Genomic DNA, 19257 nt, shown 5'->3' on the forward strand with positions numbered 1-19257 from the left:
GCGCGGGATCTACTGTTGTCACTCAGATGAGCACTCAGGCATGAACAAACAAAAGCGACTTAGGCTCTCATGAGTTATTTTCCACCCAACATCAGCCCCAAAATAGGCTCTGTAGAAGAGTTTCACTGTAATTATAAATTAAATCATTTTTTATAGGAAAAGATCGAATCGATGATTTACAATAACAAATATTTAACAATTTTCAGTTCAACGATACCCAAACGGAAGGGAAAAACACTGCAGACTACGAAGGCATAAAACTGTCCCACCAAGCCTATCAAGATTGGGTGAGGCGTCAAGGCGTCAAAAACTGTTATTAAATTAATTTTTATTTTTATTTATTGTACTGTACACGGGTTTTACTGCGATTTTCCTTGTGTACTACAAATAACGAAATTTTTGTAGGTGAATACTAGTACAATCATTTTAAAAAATGGGCGCAGCCGCTAAGATGTAGGATTAGACAAGTTTATGAATCTAATGCAATGTATGATAAATAATTTTTTGAAATAAATATCGTGCTTTAATATGAATCAAACGATTTAATTTTTTTCAGCTGCTTCGTTAAATATGCATTAACGGACAAATAGTATCCAAACACTAAACTGGGCAATGGAATGGTTATCCTTTTTAACAAACCAGAGAATTTTAAACTAAAATAATGAATATTTAACGAACAAAATTTTTTTAACAAAATATTCTAACTTTTGACCAAGCGGTTAAATGGAAAAGATTAATTCACAGGAGGGATATTTTAACAAAAAAATATTTTAATTTTAAATAAAAAATAATAGAATTTTTCGAAAAAATAAAAAATTTTCAACAAAATTGTTGAATCCTGAACCAGTATAGATTAGTCTCTTCCGACAAAATTTTTCTCTACCCAGATGATTAATTTCTGCTAAAAAACGAATTTCAAACAAGTACATAAATTTTAAACAGAATAGTTACATTTTCAAACAAAGAGAGAAATTTTTATCTAAAATGATGAATCTTTACCAAAGAAGAAAATTCTTAACAAATTCGCCTGAATGCTAAATATATGTTAAATTTTAATTTTATTAAACTTTGAACCATGCGTTTAAATTTTTAACTAAAAAGGATATCTTTCAAATCAGAAACATGACTCTGAAATAAACTTATTCCATTTTTTTAAAAAAGTAAATTAATTCTCTACAAAATTGTTACATTTTCAGTCAAAGTCTGGAATTTGCAACAAAGTTTAATTTTGTCGAAAAAGATACATTTTGAACGAAATAAAATTTTAAAAAAATTTCAATTAAGAAAACATCAAATTTTCAACCAAACAGTTAAGTTATTTTAGTTATCAATGTAAATTACTCTAAAGTAGAAAGATTAAATTTCTAGAAAAAGAGGTTAGTTTTCAAAAAATATTTTAAACTGACTTGAATTATTCCTAAAATTTTGAAACATCCCTTGATTTAAAAAAAAAATTGACCTAAAATCTTTGCGATATTCTTTGACATTTTTTCACATTTTAAGACAAAAATAAAATAATTACATTTTCAATTCAAAAACTTAATTTCAAGAAAAACTATTTTTCAATAAAATCGTTAAATCTGCAACCTAAGAGATTAATCTTTACAAAAAAATTTAACAAAGTAGTTCAACCGTGAACCAAGTAGTTTAATTTTCAGGAACACACATTAATTTTCTACCCCAAAAGACTCATTATTTATCAAATAAATAATTTTAAATATAAATAATTTTAAATATAAATAATTGTATTTTTAACTAAAGAAGATACATTTTTAAACAAAGATATGATTCTTCAAACCAAAAATAATAATTTTTAAGAAAACAGTTCAACTGATGACCGATTGATTGATTTTTCAACCCTTAAGTTAAACTGGTCAAAAAATGTAATAGTTAACAATTCAAGTGAATAATAACTTTATTTTTTAAAAAACTGTTGAATTTAATCCAAAAATTCAAATTTTCAACGAAATAGTTACATTGTCTATAATTTTCTTTTTCTGATTTCTTTAAATATATAAAAAAAGTTGAGCTTTTTACTTAAGACTAATATTCCTAAATTGAGAATTCAAGTGCGTGGGTAAAATGAGTTTTTAAACAAATTTAATAAACAAATACGTTATTCGGACATTTGTCGGCAAAAAAAATTCGGGTTTTTCAAAGTCAGTCTTTTCATTCGGAAATTTTATGAGATTTACGGCAACAGTCATAATAAGTTAATGAATATTATGATTTTTTTTAACAAATTTAGTGAACAAATGCATTAATCAGGCATTTGTCAATAGAAAAATTCATTTTTTTCTATGTCAACTTTCTTAATTAGAATAACAAAAAAATGCCATGGTCAGATGTCCGCAGAATGCATTTGTTTATTAAATTTTTTTTTAAAGAATATAAAATTTATCAACCAATTCTAAATTTTGCTGAAATCATCATGAAGTTTCCAATTAAAGAGATTGATATCGAAAAGAAACAAATTTTTCCGTCCACGGATGCCCGAATAATGCTTTTTTTTCTTAAATTTGTTTTTAAAAATACTAAAATTTATTAGTTCATCATGAATCTTGCCGAATATAAAATAAAGATCTCAATTAAAAGTCTGACATCGAAAAAAAAAATTTCCGTCGACTGATGTCTCAATAATAATGAACTTCCTAGTTAAAAAAGTTGACATAGAAAAAAACTAATATTTCTGTAGATGAATACCTGACTAATGCATTTATTGATTAAATTTGTTTCAAGAAATAATACAATTTTTCAACTCATTATGAATGTTGCTAAATTTGTCACGAAGTTTCCAACTGACAAGATTGGCATTGAAAAAACTGAATTTTTCTACCGACAAATGCCCGCATTATGAATTTGTTTATTAAATTTGTTTGAAATAATCATGAGATTATTCAACAAATTATAAATTTTGCTAAAATCCTAAGGTTCCGAATTTTAAAAAAATTTAAATTGCAAAAAACGAATATTTTTGTCGAAAAATGCCTGATTATTGCATTTGTTCATTCAGTTTGTTTATAATATAAACAATTATAATCGTCAGAACATTTTTTATAATATTGTTTTCATTCAAATTGCTTGCATTATAACTTGAAAAAACGTATATTTGTGGAAAGTCGTAGAAAACATTTCAGCATGTTTGTTTATTAATAAAAAAATAGAAAACCTAATTTAAACATCAGGCTTAATCACTCTCTTAGAAATCTTATTAGCTGTTTCTTCAATCTTTTTTTGTCCAAATTGGTCAATATTTGTGGGCTTTATGTTATTTTGAACCAAAAAAGAATATAATTGAGAATCTTGGAAATACTGTGAAATAGTTGAAAGAAAGAATGTAATTTTTAGTTTTCCATTATTTTTTTATGCTGTCAAAATATGAATTTTCGATTTTTCAAGAAAATTTAAAAACCTTTTATGAAAGTCCTGTAGGTCATTCAAAAAGCAACATTTTTCTTACCTTGACTTTTTTTCATCTTTTCGAATACTATGAATATCCGTACAGAAAATGTTTGAATTTAAAAAAAATTAGTCTAAAAACTTTCAAAATGTGCCCACTCTTTGAATTTTTATTTAAAATGGCCGGCTAAGGAACTTAAACTTCATTTTAAGATACTTAAAGAGTTTACTAAAGGAAAATCCAATCAGTTAATTTTTACGAAAGTTATCGTGCTTACAAAGAAAACCATCCACGGACAGACGGACAAAACAGACACATTCGTAAAAAACTGTTTTTTTTTTGCATTTCGGGGATTTTAAAATGTGGACATTGGAGAAAGCTGGGGGGAAAAATTTGACACAACTCTAATACCTTCTCTGATGAGAGTGTAAAAAATTTTTAATGAAAGTTTGGTCTTTAGTTCTTAAATTTTAACTAGTTTGTTTAAAATAAAACTTCTCTTTGCTCAAAATTCAATTTTCGTATAAAAAATTTCGTCCTTTGCTTTGAAGTTTCGAAAATTTAGGTAAGCTTTTTTTCATGACCATGAGTTTGATCTTTTATCAAATTGTTGAATATTGAAGCCGAAAAATAATGTCTACAACTTCATGGAATTTGCAACCAAAAATAGAATAAAGACATTTTAAGTTAAAAAAATTATTTCTAAGCCCTGAAAATGAAATATATTAACAAATATTTAAATTTTTTACAAACAAATTGAATTTTATGAGAAGGAGAAATAAATTATTCAGAAAATAGTTGAATTTTCCACTGGATAATATTTTTTTTGAATGAAAAAGTTAACTTTTTACCAAAAAATTAAGCTTTTCAACGGAACATGAGTTTTAAACCAAAAATTTGAATTTTTGCCAAAAGATAAAATTTTAACCGAAAATTTTAATATTTGACTAGATTGCTGAATTGCAAACCGACAAGACTAATTTAAAAAAAAATTGGAATTGCAACAAAAATAAGTAATTAAAAAAAAATTGTGGGATTTTTTAGAAGATAATTAAATTTTGAATAATATCGTGGAATTCTCAACTGAGCCGGATGAATTTTGCAACAAACAATTGTATTTTTTATCAAGAAAGATCAAATTATTATTACTTAGAACGTAGAATTTTCGGATAAAAAACTTGGTATGAGCTATTATGTTAAAAATTTATTTTTTTTTCCATTATTTATTTTTTCAGTTGAAATTTCACCTGTTTGATGTTTAGAATTGATCTTTTTTGAACAACTGCAACTCTTCTTGATTTTTATGTTAAATATTTTTTCATTGAAATACCATCATTGTTGAGAAGTCATCTTTTTTTTGTTGAAGATTCATAATTTTGAGGTAAAAATTTACTGATTTGGTTGAAAGCATAACCATTTAGTTGAAAATTCATCTTTTCGACAGAAAATTAATCTTCTTCGTAGCAATTTCATCTGTTTAAAATTAGACTATTTTCTTAAAAATTAACTTTTTTTGCAAATTTTTTTTTTGCCTAAATTGAAAATGGGTGCTTTCCTAAAATATTAAATTCGCAGATTAATTACTAAGTACAATCTTTATTTCTGAAAAGAATTTCTCATACATTAACAGTAGATTCTGTACCTAGGCAGTAAAGTTGAACTTTCTACGAGGACGCAGAATTTCACGGCTTTATTTAACGGTAAAACGTTAAAAGTCCTTGCTATCACTTTACGTGCCGCTCATCGCTGTACAATAAAGTGTCATTTTACTGCTGCTCCGCGGGCAGATGAAGGGCGCTTATTCTGCTTTTTTTAGATAAATTACATTCACACATTTAATTGAATAAGCATTAAAGCGGCTGCGCCTACTTTTGAAAAAAAATTACATCTTTACTAGTATCCACCTAAAATTTTAATCATTTGTAGTAAATAAGAAAAATCGCAGTAAAACCCGTGTATAGTACAATTAATTAAATTAAAATTAAGTCCTTTGAAATTCTTTTTTGAAGGCGTACGTCTTACTATTTCCTGATAAGCTAGGTATGACAGCTTTACGCATGCGTCGTTTCCGGTTGTTTTGATTCATGTGTGGGTGTCATTGCACTGAAAATGGTAAAATATTTGTTATTGTAAGTCATCAATTCGCTATTTCGTTACAAAGAAATAATTCAAAGGATTAGCAGGAGGAAAAGAAAGAGGACAACGATAAGGAATAAGGAGAAGGATGCGAAGAATAAAGAGAGGAGGACAATTATGACGAGGGTGTGGAAGAGGAAAAGTATGAAGAGAGCAGGAGGAGGAGGAGGAGGAGGAGGACAGTTATGAGGAGGGCGTAGAGAGAGCTAAAGAAGTGCAGAAGTAGGAAGAGAAAAAGGACAATAGGGACTCTGTGCCAGCTCTTGTACCACATACTTTAAGTGTAACTGAAAGGAGTCACCTAATAGAAAGTAGCTTACCCAATAATGGGACCGTACTTATGTACGAACCGCCATTCGAGGATCTCAAGTTCCCTAACTTCGTGACGTCCGTCAGCCGTCACAACACTCATGTCTATTGCCGCTGGTTTTCTCTTAATAGAATCAAAAAGTTTAACGAAAGCACCATTTACATAAATTCCATAGACTTCACCACGTTTGTTTGCCAATGTTCTATATACATTTGCTTGCACATGATCAAATTGGGTCTTTCTCCTATTTCTTATTAAAACATGTTCTGCAGGAATAAAGTAATCTCGTGTTTCTAATCCAACCCAGAAAGCAGGAGGAACGTCAGGAAAAGGAGGTCCAAAGTTTCGATTTAAGTATTCGATTTCGGGACTGTCAAGTTCCCTGAAAGGAGTGATACCCTCTTCCCATTTTTTCATGTTTATTGTCACTTGTTTGTCAGTAAGATTATGAAAAAATCTTCGAAATTGGCCTTCATTGTTATAAATGCCAAACACGTCACGATTTTTATTTGCCAATGTCTTATATAGAACACCTGGTTTTAAGTCGGCATAACCAAAAGGTGCGTTAGGTAATGGAATTTTCAGAAGATGGGCAGGAAATTGGTATACTGGTTTTGACAAATATCCCTGAAAAAGTTTAGGGGTCTTGAAACGGCCACCAGAAGAAGCACTTGAGAAGGGCTTCCAACTGAATCCCGTGCCGGTCTGCGATGTGAATTCTGAAAGAGGAAATGGTGATGAATAAGTTTTTATACCTAAAAATAAGGGCTTTAACACAATTGAGGAGTATGTGGACAAAAGGAGGAAAGAACATTTTAAATTTTTAGATTTTAATTTCTAACATTTCGCGATCACTCGATTAATTGTAGTTTTGCACTTGTTACCTTTTATAAGAATGTTGAATTTTTTCCCAAATATTGTTAAGATATTTCTTTGAGCACATTATTGGACGGAAATTTTTACCTATAAATAAAAACTCACAAAATCGTCATGCAGATATTGAGAATGAAATAAATGTCGGTTTGTAAAACAGAAGAAGACAAAGTATCAATATTTTAACTTTCTGGATATTATTTTAATTGTGTGCTTGTCTTCTTGGAGTTGATGATTCGAAAGCAGGACTCTTCTGGTGTGTTTATATTTTTAAAATAAATTTCAAAATATTTCTGATTTTCTGGCAAAACTCAGCCTTACATTCATTGATTTTAAGCCAGATAATCAGTGCAACAAACCAAAATTAAAAAATCATAAGCTACATTGATTGCCGAGCACTTGGTTTCATTTTAATTTTACATGCAATTAAAATGCAAGTGAATTTACGACGAAATTAGATCATAAAGTTAGGGATTATAAGTTAAACTCGATTGGAAAAATCCTCATCCACGTTCACCTTACGAGCCCTAGGTAACACTCGTTTCACCAGTGGAACGAAGGATTCATGTGAATTTAGCGAGAGAATGCTAGAAAACCGAGAGGTTATCTCGATAACCCCTTAGAAAGCTAGACATTTTCTTTTTAGGGGTATAGTGAAAATAAATTGTTTATCAAAAATCAAAATAAACCAAAAACACGGAGAAAATTTGAACTGAAAAATTTAAGTTATAAGATTGCTCTTCTTAGGAGCAGAAGACCTAACCAGGTACTCTTTAGGAGCATCGAGACGCAAGTAAGGATTGAAGAGAAGAGTCGGACCGCTCTCCGATTAAAGGTGTTCGCACAAGAAAATACGTGTACAGTATGGTGGAAACGGCTCACGCACGATCTGTCCGTGCACGCACACAGACCGCCAACCAATCGCGTGCGATCTGTCGCTCTGCTGCAGTGCGAGCTGGCTCTATACCGTTCACCTATCGGTCCGGCACTCGAAACAAAGTCGGAACGTCGAAATTCGTCTCGAGTGGCGGTCCGAAATGTAAATGGTACGTAGCCAGCCCGCACCGCTACAGCGCCACAGATTGCGCATAATTGGTTCGTACACTGTGTGCGTACACGGCCGGCTCGTGCGTGAGCTGTTTCCAGCATGCTGCACACGTATTTTCTTGTGCGAACACCTTAAAGAGTTTACCCGGGGAGCGGTCCGACTCGTCTCTTCAATGCTCTACGAACTGCAGTTCGTGCAGCTCGAGCGCGCTATGCTGTGATTGGCAGGCGGTCCCCACTCTGTTCTATCAGAATGGGTCATCTTCGTTCTCTCTATTTTGTACGGGTATTCGCCTTGCGGGATGGCTTCTAATAGTTAGGTTATGGTAAACTCAAGTATAACAATGAAAGACCATACATTCTTTCGTAGCGTGAGCAAGAGTTTTATATAAGAGAAGTGGAATATACCTACAAATTACAAATTCAAAAGAAACGAATAGTACTATGAAAAAATAAAGATATTGTTAGATTCTTTTTAGGCATGTTTTTTATTTATTTATTTTTTATTTAAGCGGACTCCTTCGCTTCACCTACTGACTCTGTTAATCCCACTCCCTCTCTTTATATTCTTCGCTTCCTTCAATTATCTCCCTTTTGCCACTTTTTCGTTCACCCCCCTCTCTCTCTCTCTTGTTTGATCTCTTTCTCTCCTTCAGTCACTCTGACACTCACAATAGGACTGTGACAATATCAGAAGTATATAGCGGCATGCGCTCATGTAGATAGCAGTGTATAGCGGCATGCTTTCTTTAAGTTCTTCATTTGTACACGCGCGTGAATTGATTTACGATTTTGTGAGTGATTACTAAAGTGTTATGTTATTATTAGGTGTATTTCAACTATTATTTATTTTGAAGAAGTTCAAAGAAAAACAATTTAATTTTGAATAATATGATTTTATCATTTTTGTCGGGCGTCCTAGGACGGCGCACGTGATTTTATTTTAATAATGTTTACAATGTTTAGAATTTTTTTATCAATAATACAGATAAACTAAAAGATAAAGGAAAACTGGTAAATTTTCTACAGATCGAATCATTGTATGAGAATTGTTTATTATACATAACTTTTCACTTTCTACAAGTAGTCTTATATTTGGGCAAATTGTTTAAAGAATTATTTATTGCTAGTAGCAATTTTTCTTTGGAAAGTTGTAAAGTCGCGGTTTTCCCCACATTTTTTCACTTCTTCATAACTTTTCAGATTAAGAGAGAGGCAACGAACAAATTAATTTTTTCAATTATTATTATTTTCAACTTTTAAATTAATAACTATTTTAATTTAAGCAAACAGGCTCTCAGTAACTACTTCTAAAAAAAGATTGTGTACACAATTATGTTGGATAATGTGCATTAACTAAGATTTGTTTAAATAATTATGTTATTTAAATCACAATAATTATCACCTCACTCTGTATCAAAAGTGAGCGAAAAGTGGAAAATTTTTGAAAAAAATACAACTTTTTAGTATTATTCGAAAATAAAATTACTAAAATTAATTTAAAAAATGTTGAGAAATTATTGTCGTTCAATTTAATTTTAATAATTATTAATAATTAATAAATAAATAATGTATCATTAATTTTATTTTAAATAATTGGACTGGTAATCTCTTAAACCAAGTTTATTTTTGGAAAGTTTTCAAAATTTTTAAACATTTTTTTTTCGATACAAATTTTAAAGAATAAAGCATCTCTGTAGATTTTTCATCAAATTAATTTATCAACATAAAAAATGAAAATTTCGTAAGTCTCTTAAGAATTTGTGTTTTGATGTTAAAAATATTTTGTTTGAAGTGTTTCAAAATTCGGAAAAAGGTTTTTCTTCGCTATCTTCAAAAATCTGCAATATCCCAAGTGCGAATTGCCGGAACTGAATACGCGGCCCAGTTTTGGTCCAATTTTGGCAGCCAAAGGTCGGCTAAAGTTATTGGGCCAATATCGGCATTTTAATCGGCCCAGTGTTGAGCCAGTGCTGGCAGCCTATATTGGCTATTTATATTTGCCGATCCTCCACAGATTCTTGGCCCAGTATCGGCACTTTATTGCGCCAAGTATCACTTTTAGTACGGGGTACCATGTTTCACGAGGATCAGCCAAAGTCTGGCTCAGTGACGGCACATTACTGGGCCAAGTGTCACTTTTATCACGGCAAACTATGTTTTATTTAAATCGGCCCAATTTTAAGCCAGTACTGGCAGGCTATATTGGCTTTTTATATTTGCTGATCCTCCGCCGATGCTTAACCCAGTATCGGCACTTTCTTTCGCCATGTCTGAGTCTTAGCACCTAATAAATTAATCTTACACGGACGATAAAAAACATTTATTGAAAAATTGTCAAAGTTCACGATGAAATTTGATAAGTTCTGTCATTAAAAATTTTTAATGTTTATGAAAAATTACATTTCCTGTCATTGCAAAAAGTTGTAAAGCAGGCTACAACGGAAAAAAATGAAATGTAACACGAAGAAAAATTGAGATCGATTAAAATTATTTATTTAAAAATTATTGTATTGATATTTCTGTTCACATTTCGTCGCATAATAATAAATAATTAGAAAAAGAGAGCTTAAAATTTGGTTTTTTAACTTTTCTGAACTGCAGCTTATGAGGATGACTTTTTCACCGAGTTTCAACTTGTCGGTTTAGCGGAGTGGTTAGCACGTCCGACTGCTAGACAACAGATTCAGGTATATAGATGTAGGTTCCATACCCCGTAGCGTTAGAAATTTTATTTGTAATATAATGTTCAAATTGAAATATATGTATTCAATCTAAACAGGACCATTAATATTTATATTCAAAGTACTCGCAATAATCTAATATTTATTTTTTAAATATGTTTTTTGTCATATCTTTAGACCGTAGCCAGTGTTGGGCCGTCAATGGCAGCCAAACCTTGGCTGCCAAGTGCAGGCCATAGTTATCATTCCGTCATTGGCGCGATAATGGCAGCCGAGCTTCGGCAATATTTTTCCGACTATGGGTCAATGTTGGGCCTATGTGATTTCGCATTTGGGATATTTCAAACTTTCTAGAATCTTTGCTAGATTGAAATTCATTTCAAATAATTGAAAAAATTCTTAATGTTTCTAATATCTTTTGAAGAGATTCAAAGTTTAACATTTTTTTTGAATTTTAGAGAAAGCTTTTTTTGCAATTTTCAACAATCTGCATTATGTTTAATGTGAATTTATTTTTTTACCGGGAATTTCAAAAATTTCTAAACATCTGCCCAACTTTCTTTGATTTCAATCGTTTTTTAAATTAGTAGTTAAATTTGCATCTTTTTCAATTATGATATTATTCAGTTTATAATATATAATTCAAACACATTTCATTTTAAAAATGTTCTATTTTAGATTTTTAATTATTAGGTGTACTTTTTTATTAAAAGAATTTTAAAATTCAGTTTAAAAAATTAAAAATAATAAAAATTTAGAAGCGCTCAAAGTCGAAGTAAATAATGATTGATTTCATAAGACGATTCGGAATCAGTTCACAATTTTAGAATTTTCAGATTTTAACATTAAAAATTAAACAGTTTTATTTAGAAATCCTTATTAGTTAAAAACATATAAACGGCCAAATGAAACTTTATAAACTATTTTCAATTTTAAAATAATTTCAAAATAATATATTTATAATCAAAGGCTTTTATTAAATTAAAAATATTATTTCAGTCAAATTATTGAATTTTGATGTATAAATTACAATTAAACATCTATGATTTTCAGAAAACATTCGAGTAGGTTAAAGAAATATTTAGAAGTTTTGCAAAAATTTCAAATTATTCAAAATTTTGAAAATATTTTAAATAATATAAACAAAGTTTCTACTTGTACTGACGGCTCAATTTAAAACCAAGTATAGGTTTTGGCAGATGTAGAACAAAAAATTTAGAAGCTTTTTAAGAATTCGGAAAGGTTTTTCAGAAGAATAAAAAACGTTTTATAGAAAAAATAAAAATGATTTTTCATTACGCTGAATTGATTTGAAAAGAATGTTTAAAAAGATTTAGAAAGATTTCCAAAATTATTAAAAATTATTAAAAATTATATTTAGAATGATGTTTGGACCCGGATGTTTTTTTCAGCAGTGTTTATTTTCCACAAAAATGTCTCACTTTTTGCAAAATATTTATTATGCGTAATTAATTTTCATATATACTTGTTCAATATTCATTTTTTCAAGACTGTGGGATACAATTAAAAATATTTATAAATAATTAGATCTGAGTCAATTTAAACAGGAGTTATTTTAATGCTTTAACTTGTAGCTTTGTTTTTATAGCTTTAAATGTAAAAAAATGTTGGCTTTAGAAATTGATTTTCTAAATATCACTGACCGTGAAAAATGTTTCTGAACCGGGAAAAAATCGGAAAATGACCCAGAATTTTTTTCTTTAATTAAAATGGCCATCCTGAATAAAATTAGATTTATAACAGTAAGTAAAACCCATCTAATTATAATAACATGTATTTCAATTATTTTAAAATAAAAAAGCAATTTTTAAAAAGCCTCCAGGAAATTAAATTTTGGTCTTGAACAAAAGTCGATTTTTTCTTCCATAGGGAAAATCTTCATTATTAAGAATCACTAAAACTCGAAAAATTGACTTTTGTTTCACATATAGGTGATATCCAGACGAAAGATGTTTTAACGAATGATTTAATTGATTTTATGTTATATTCTACTTACGAGCAAAGTCAAAAAATATCACAAAAGTCAAGTGCAGCGTTAAGACAAAAATAATCATTTTGCTAAAATCTCGGGAAAATTATTTTTCGAGAATTTCTCGTATAACTGAACGGATCTTGAATATTTTTCGTATATGTGTCATTTCTCAAATTATTGACCCAAATTTTTCTCTACGTGTAGGCCGCTGATTGGCAATGCCTAAGGTCAAGTCTTTACTGCTTAAATTCCTTTTCCATCTCCACCAATGACGTTTGAAAAATTTCCACTGTGTGTTTTAAAAATTTGGATTTCTACAGCCTTGGATATAAAGTAAAGAAAATTTATGTTGTGTATACATTCCATAAGGGGCCAGATTTTTCAACCAGGTACGGATCTACATTGTAAATTCTTGGGAATTGTTTTTAAATTCCCTTCAAGTCCCTTAAAAAAATTTCAAGTTCTTGATATATTTTAAAAATATTTTCAAATGCTTTCAAATTTTGTCAATTCTTTGAATTGGTCAAATTTGTATATAAATTCCTTAAAATCCATTTAAATATAATATCCACTGAAATCCGTGAAATTAAATGAAATCCCTCACAATTACTGAAATCCTAGAAAATCTGATAAAGTCTCTTAAAAATCCTTTAAAATATTTTTAAATCTTGCAAATTCTCTAAAATGCTTTGGAGTCTTGTCCAATATTTTAAAACGTTTTAAATCCTAGGAAATTCTGCCAAATATTTTGAATTTTTTTAATAATGTAGATTAACCTCATGGTGGAAAAAGACTGATAATTTTTTTTATAAATTAGTTAATTGAAAAAGATATAATTTTAACTTGAAATAGTTTGTTAGTTTTTTGAGGCAACTCTGAAATATTCATCTGTTTGACGTAAAACGAAGAAATCAGTTTGGGAAACAAATATCGATTTTCCGGTTTTTATTGGTTCTGAAAAATAAATATTATATAGACTATATATAGATTAATAGATTAATCTATTTTGGTTGACGATCTAACCACTTTGTTGAAAATTCTTTTCTTTTGTCTATTTCAAAATTATGTTTTTCATCTTAAAATTTAAATATTAAATTTTTTATTAAAAATTGATCTTTTTCAGTCGAAAATTTATAGTTTTTGGTACAAAATTCATTCTTGTGATTAAAAATGTATCGTTTTGGTTTTAATTTATGACTTGTCTATTTTAACAACTTAAATAATGATTTTCTTTAAAAAAATTATGTAATCTGAAGAAAATTTAGAAGAAAAATTATCTTCTTTACTTGAAGATGTGTCTTTTCTAAAATTACGTAGATTTCCAAAAATTTGATTCGCAAATTTCCACCCCATAAAAACTTACAATTTGAAATTAAGAAGTACAGAATTCACGATTTTAACATTTTTTAGTTTTAGCACACTCTCAATCAATAAATGTTAAGCACTGACTGTTTAACTTAAGAAATTTTGGTTATTAAAATCTCTGATTTTGTGTCACTTACATTTTTTGTTTATTTCAAATTTGCAAAATATGCCGAAAAATGTTTCGGAATTTGAAAAATGTTGAAAAGATTCGAAACAATTAAAATTTATAGAATATTTCGAAATGTTTTAAAGATAGCTTAAATTTTCTAGGAATGCAAAAAAACTTTCTCTAAATTTGAAAAGTTTTCAAGAAAATATAATAATAATAATATAATTTTTACGTAAAAAAAAGAAATTTCGTACTAAAAAATGAAGAGCTGAATTTACAGTTGAAAAAAGTGATTGTAAAAAAATATATTTTCATAAAATAAATAAATATTTAGCTATAAAGATATATCTTCAGCTTATAAGATAAATTTTCAACAAAGTAGTAGAACTTTCAAACAAGTAGAGTTTCATTTTACCCAAAAATTACGCAATCCCAATAAAAATTGCAATGATTGCATTTTTAAATAAAAATTATCACTTTTCATTCAAAAATATAACATTTAAGTTTTCACTGAAAAAGATTGATTTCCAAATGAAAAAGATTTTAAACAAAAGATTCAAATCTTTAAACAAATCGTATGGAATTTTTTATTAAAAGAGATTAGTTTTTTGAGTTCTATTAATTCAGCTTAAATATAGTACACAGAAAAATGGCCGAAGTATCTTGAAAATCTGGAAAAATAATAATTCTTAAACAAAATTGAGAAATAACCTGCAACGTTCTAGTATAATTGAAATAGATTATTGAAATTAATAATAAATAGTTTAACCAAAAATAAGTCTCACCTTGTACGTATTAATACTCTATTATGTAAACAATGGACACAAATACAAAAAACTTGATAAAAAACCCTGATGCCAATTTTTTCGAGAAGAGAGATTCGAAGACGAGAAGTCCCGGTTTCTGCTGTAGCAAATCCACGAGCTGCTCGTAAATCGAGTCTGGTGAGATTTGGCCTGATGACCCTTTCGGGCGATAAAAGAGAGCTGGAAGTTCATTTAACGGGCCATAAAGAGAAGAGTTCGCCGTGTTCGACTGACCTGAGCCTCGGAGGTGTCTACGAAGGGAAAAGAGGATTTGAAACTCTTTCGAAATAAAAGGGCTGAAGAAAAAGGTTATTCAGTCGGGCTATCGGCGATCACCTTCGAGGTCGAAGGCGGCTGGCTTATCTTCGGCCCAAGAGAAGGTTTAGACTTACGAGCACGTGGACGACCGAACCGAACGAGATGTCTCACAGTTAATAGTATTATCGGCTTTGCGAAAAGAGTGTACCTACATAAAGGCGATTTAGCACATCACGTGCTTCTAATGACCTTATTTTATATCAAGAACGATTACCGAATGAATTTAAGTATTTGTCAGAGTTTAAACAAATTGTTAGGCCTCAGAAATCAGTTTTTTTAACTCCCGGAGAGGTTGGATTAGCGTAGCTACGAGTTTGTACAACTTTAAGCTGACGACACAAGCTGGAGTCACACGCGGATAACTTTGGGTCCAGCAAAGAGGGGGAAGCCCAACATGAGTTCCCCGAGTGTGCGCGCGCACGCTTGTCTAGCTGCGCTCATCAGCTCTCATCAGGGTTGAACTAATCCGCTCCCTAGTTATGACCTCTTTTATTTCGGAAACGATTCCCGGTCGAAATGAACTATTTGTCAGGGTTAAAACAAATTGGAAAGGTTCAAGAATAAGTTTTGAACTTCTAGATTAATACTTTTTCTTTTTTGCGAAAAAAGCGTATTTAAATATATGCGATTCAATAAATCAGGTGGCTAAGCGCAACTTCAAGTTGGCTGACCAAGCCAATGTGGCTCTCACATGCGGAGAACCGCGGGCCCAATAAAGAGGCGTGCGCGCGCAAGCTTGACTAGCTGCGCTCATCAGCTCATCTCACAGTCGAGCTAATCCGTTCTCTAGTTATAACCTGACTTTAGTTTGAAAACAATTAGTGGATGAATTAACTATTTGTGAGCGGCAAAATAATTTTTAAACGCTTAGAAATAATTTTTAAACTTGTAAATTAATTATTTTTCCTTTCTACGAAAAGAGCGTATCTAAATAAGTGTGGAATAATAAATTAAGTGGATTAATGCATCTGTAGGTTTGCGACGTGCGCGCGCAGGTTGGCTGAGCTGCGCTCATCAGCTCTCCTCACATTTGTATCAGCTAAATTAACAGTTGTGTTAACCCGCTATCCAGTAAGGATCTAATTTGATCTAAAAATGATTGCTGGACTATTTAAGTAATTATTCGGGTTGAAGGAGATTTTGGAAAATCGTGAAATTTTAATCTTACAATTTTCGACTGAGTTTCTCAGCATTGGCCAATTTTTTTTAAATCAAACTTTGTGTAACCGTATTTAGGAACATAGTATCTCGAAAATATCTTTTTATTTTTTATTTAATTAAAATTATACTTCTTAATACAATTCGCAACTTAGTCTAATGCCATTTCATGTTAGTGCCACTCTAAAATTCCCAAATTCTACATCTATTTTTTCGATTCGTGATAAACCTTTTTGTTACACATTTTTTAATCACAATTCATCTACAGTTTATTTTATTACTTGACTTTTTTTCGTTTTTGAACAGTGTTTTCTATTTTACAAAATAATTTCTTCCTCTTCTGAAAAATTCCAATATTGTTGATTATCTAGTCGTGTACTACCACCTTGCAACTATTTGTTTAAAAGATTTTGTTTTGTAAGAAATTGTTCTTTTTGGCCTTATAATTTAACAGTTTTGTAAAAAAAAGTAAACTATTTAGCAGAAAATAAACTTTTTTTAGTTTTTCTTTTTGGTTCAAAATTCAACTTAATGTATTGTAGTTTCAAAGAAAAATCAGTTGAATTAAATAAAAGATACTAATTTTATACAAATTTGTTGATCTGTTGATAAAAAAAGATTTTTGTTTCGAATTTTTAAACAAAAATATTTTTTTTAACAAATATGTTTATTTCTTACCAATCACTTACATTAAAAAAAATTGTTTAATTCTTAAGAAAGTGGTTTGCTTTTATACCAAAATATTTAATTTTTCCACACACAAATTTGAAACCAGAAAAGGTCAAATTTTATATTGTTGGTGAAACGATTCTCGTAGAAACTTAATTTTTGAAATTTAAAATTGAACTATTTATTTTTGGTTGAAAATTGATCTGTTTTACTTGAAAAGTTTACTATTTGAATACAATTTTTCCTTATGGAAAATTATTTATTTTTTTTTTATTTTTTAGATAGTTCCCTTTTTTTCGTTAAAGAAACCTTCTGGGTTAAAAATTCATCCTGTTGATGAAAAGTTTTTTTGAAAACTCTTATCTTTCGTTAGCAGATTAATCTTCTTGGTAAACAGAATTTTTGTTGTTAGAAAATCAACTACTTGTTTTAAAGGTTAAAGATTTTGCGGAAATCGTACTTTTTGTTTTTGTTGAAAAAGCAATTACTTTATTGAGGGAAAAAACTGATAGCTCAGTATTGAATTTTTAACCCATAAATACGTTTTCTTCAACAAAAATATTAATTTTCACCAACTAATTGAATTTAAGACAAAAATTTGATTTTGTACCGTAATAGTTAAATTTTGAACAAGGTAGTTTTAGTTTCTACCCATTTTTTGTCATTTTGAAACTAAATCTCGATTTTTTACCAAACAGTCGAGTTTTAAATTCAAAATGATGAACTATTCATAAAAAATTGAAATTTAAACCAAACAAAAAAATAACTAATTTTCTAACCAAAGAGGATTTGGATTTATATTTAAAGACTTCTAATTTAATAACAAAAAGAAGAATGTTTGCACAATCTATTTAATTTTTCAATCGAAAAAATTTTCTTGAATTCTCAGGTCAAAATGATATATTTTATACCGAAAGAGTTCATTTTCATCGTGTCTTTTGTGCATTAAAATTTCATGTTCTGCGGTAAAAAAGTAATCTTTCTTAGTTTAAAATTCATCTCTCTTGGCCACAAATAATTTTTTTGTTGTAAAAAATTGTATTTTTTAGGTTGAAAATTGATCTGCCTGCTACAAAATTTATCTTTTTGGCTTGAAAATTCAACTATTTGCTTGAAAATGCAACTACCCATTTTTTTATTTTTCCATAATATTAGCCTTTACTATATGGACAGTGATATAAATTTTATATTTTGATTGAAGAGGTGTCATGTCTTACAAAACACGATTTCAGTTCTAGATCTAATTAACATTTTGTTTTGCAAACAGATGACAACTGGAACCTGAACTGATAAATCGACCTAAAGAATGCAATCAAAGTCATAGTTGGAGGATTAAATCAGCGGGTGGAATGTGGAATGCAGTTTGATAGAATAAAAAAAATTAATAACTACCGAGATTCTATGCTGGTCTCGCGAGACCTTTCGATACTACGAACCGACAGAGTATCCATTCTTCCATTTAATTTCGATTACACGTCCTAAGCCAGGCCTGCCCAGCGAGGAGAAATTCCTGGCCTGTCGTGAAAGGATAAATTCTGTCCCGCTCTGCGAGGAGAAATTTCCGGCCTGTTCTGCGAGGAAAAATTGCAGGCTTGTCCTACGAGAAGAAATTCCCGGTCTGCTAAGTAAGGGAAAATTGCAGACCTTTCCTACGAGGAGAAATTCCAGACCTCACCTTCGAGGAGAAATTCCAGACATGTTCGACAAGAAGAAATTCCTGCCCTGCCATACAAGCAAAATTGTTCTGCCTGTCCTGCGAGGGGAAATTCCAGGCTTGCTGTAAGAGGACAAATTCTAGGCCGGTCCGGCAAGGTGAAATTCCAAGAATTCTTTCGAAACTTCTGAAATCGTAGTGGTGGGGTTTTCACCTCCATTCTCCGCTTCCTATTTTACTTTACAAGAAAAACCACCCAGCCAGAATGCCAGATGTTCTATGTAAATGGAACATCTGGCATTTGAGTAAATTTTTCCTTGCTGGACAGGCCTATTATAAGAAATAGTTCTTTTAATTTTCAAACGATTTGTCGAATTTTAAAACTAAAAATAGGATTTTTTTCACAAAACAGTCAAATATTTAGACGAAAATATTGATTTTCAACAGAAAATTTAAACTTTCAACATGTAGTAGAATTTGTTATATAAATCGTTAAACTTTTAACTCAAAAAGTCGAGTTTTAACCATATAGGTGCAGTTTTACTCAAAGAGATGAATTTTCGAATAAATGATGAATCTTCTACCAAAATAAGAGGTTTGAACCAAATAATTACATTTTAAACCAAAAAAGATTTTATTTAAAAATTAAAAAGCAGTTAAATTATTTCTAAAAAAGTTATTGATAAACAAAGCAGCTGATTTTTCAACCACAAAAATTTTTCAGTACAGACATAA

This window comes from Belonocnema kinseyi, chromosome 1 (genome assembly GCF_010883055.1).
Source record: "Belonocnema kinseyi isolate 2016_QV_RU_SX_M_011 chromosome 1, B_treatae_v1, whole genome shotgun sequence".
NCBI lineage: Eukaryota > Metazoa > Arthropoda > Insecta > Hymenoptera > Cynipidae > Belonocnema > Belonocnema kinseyi.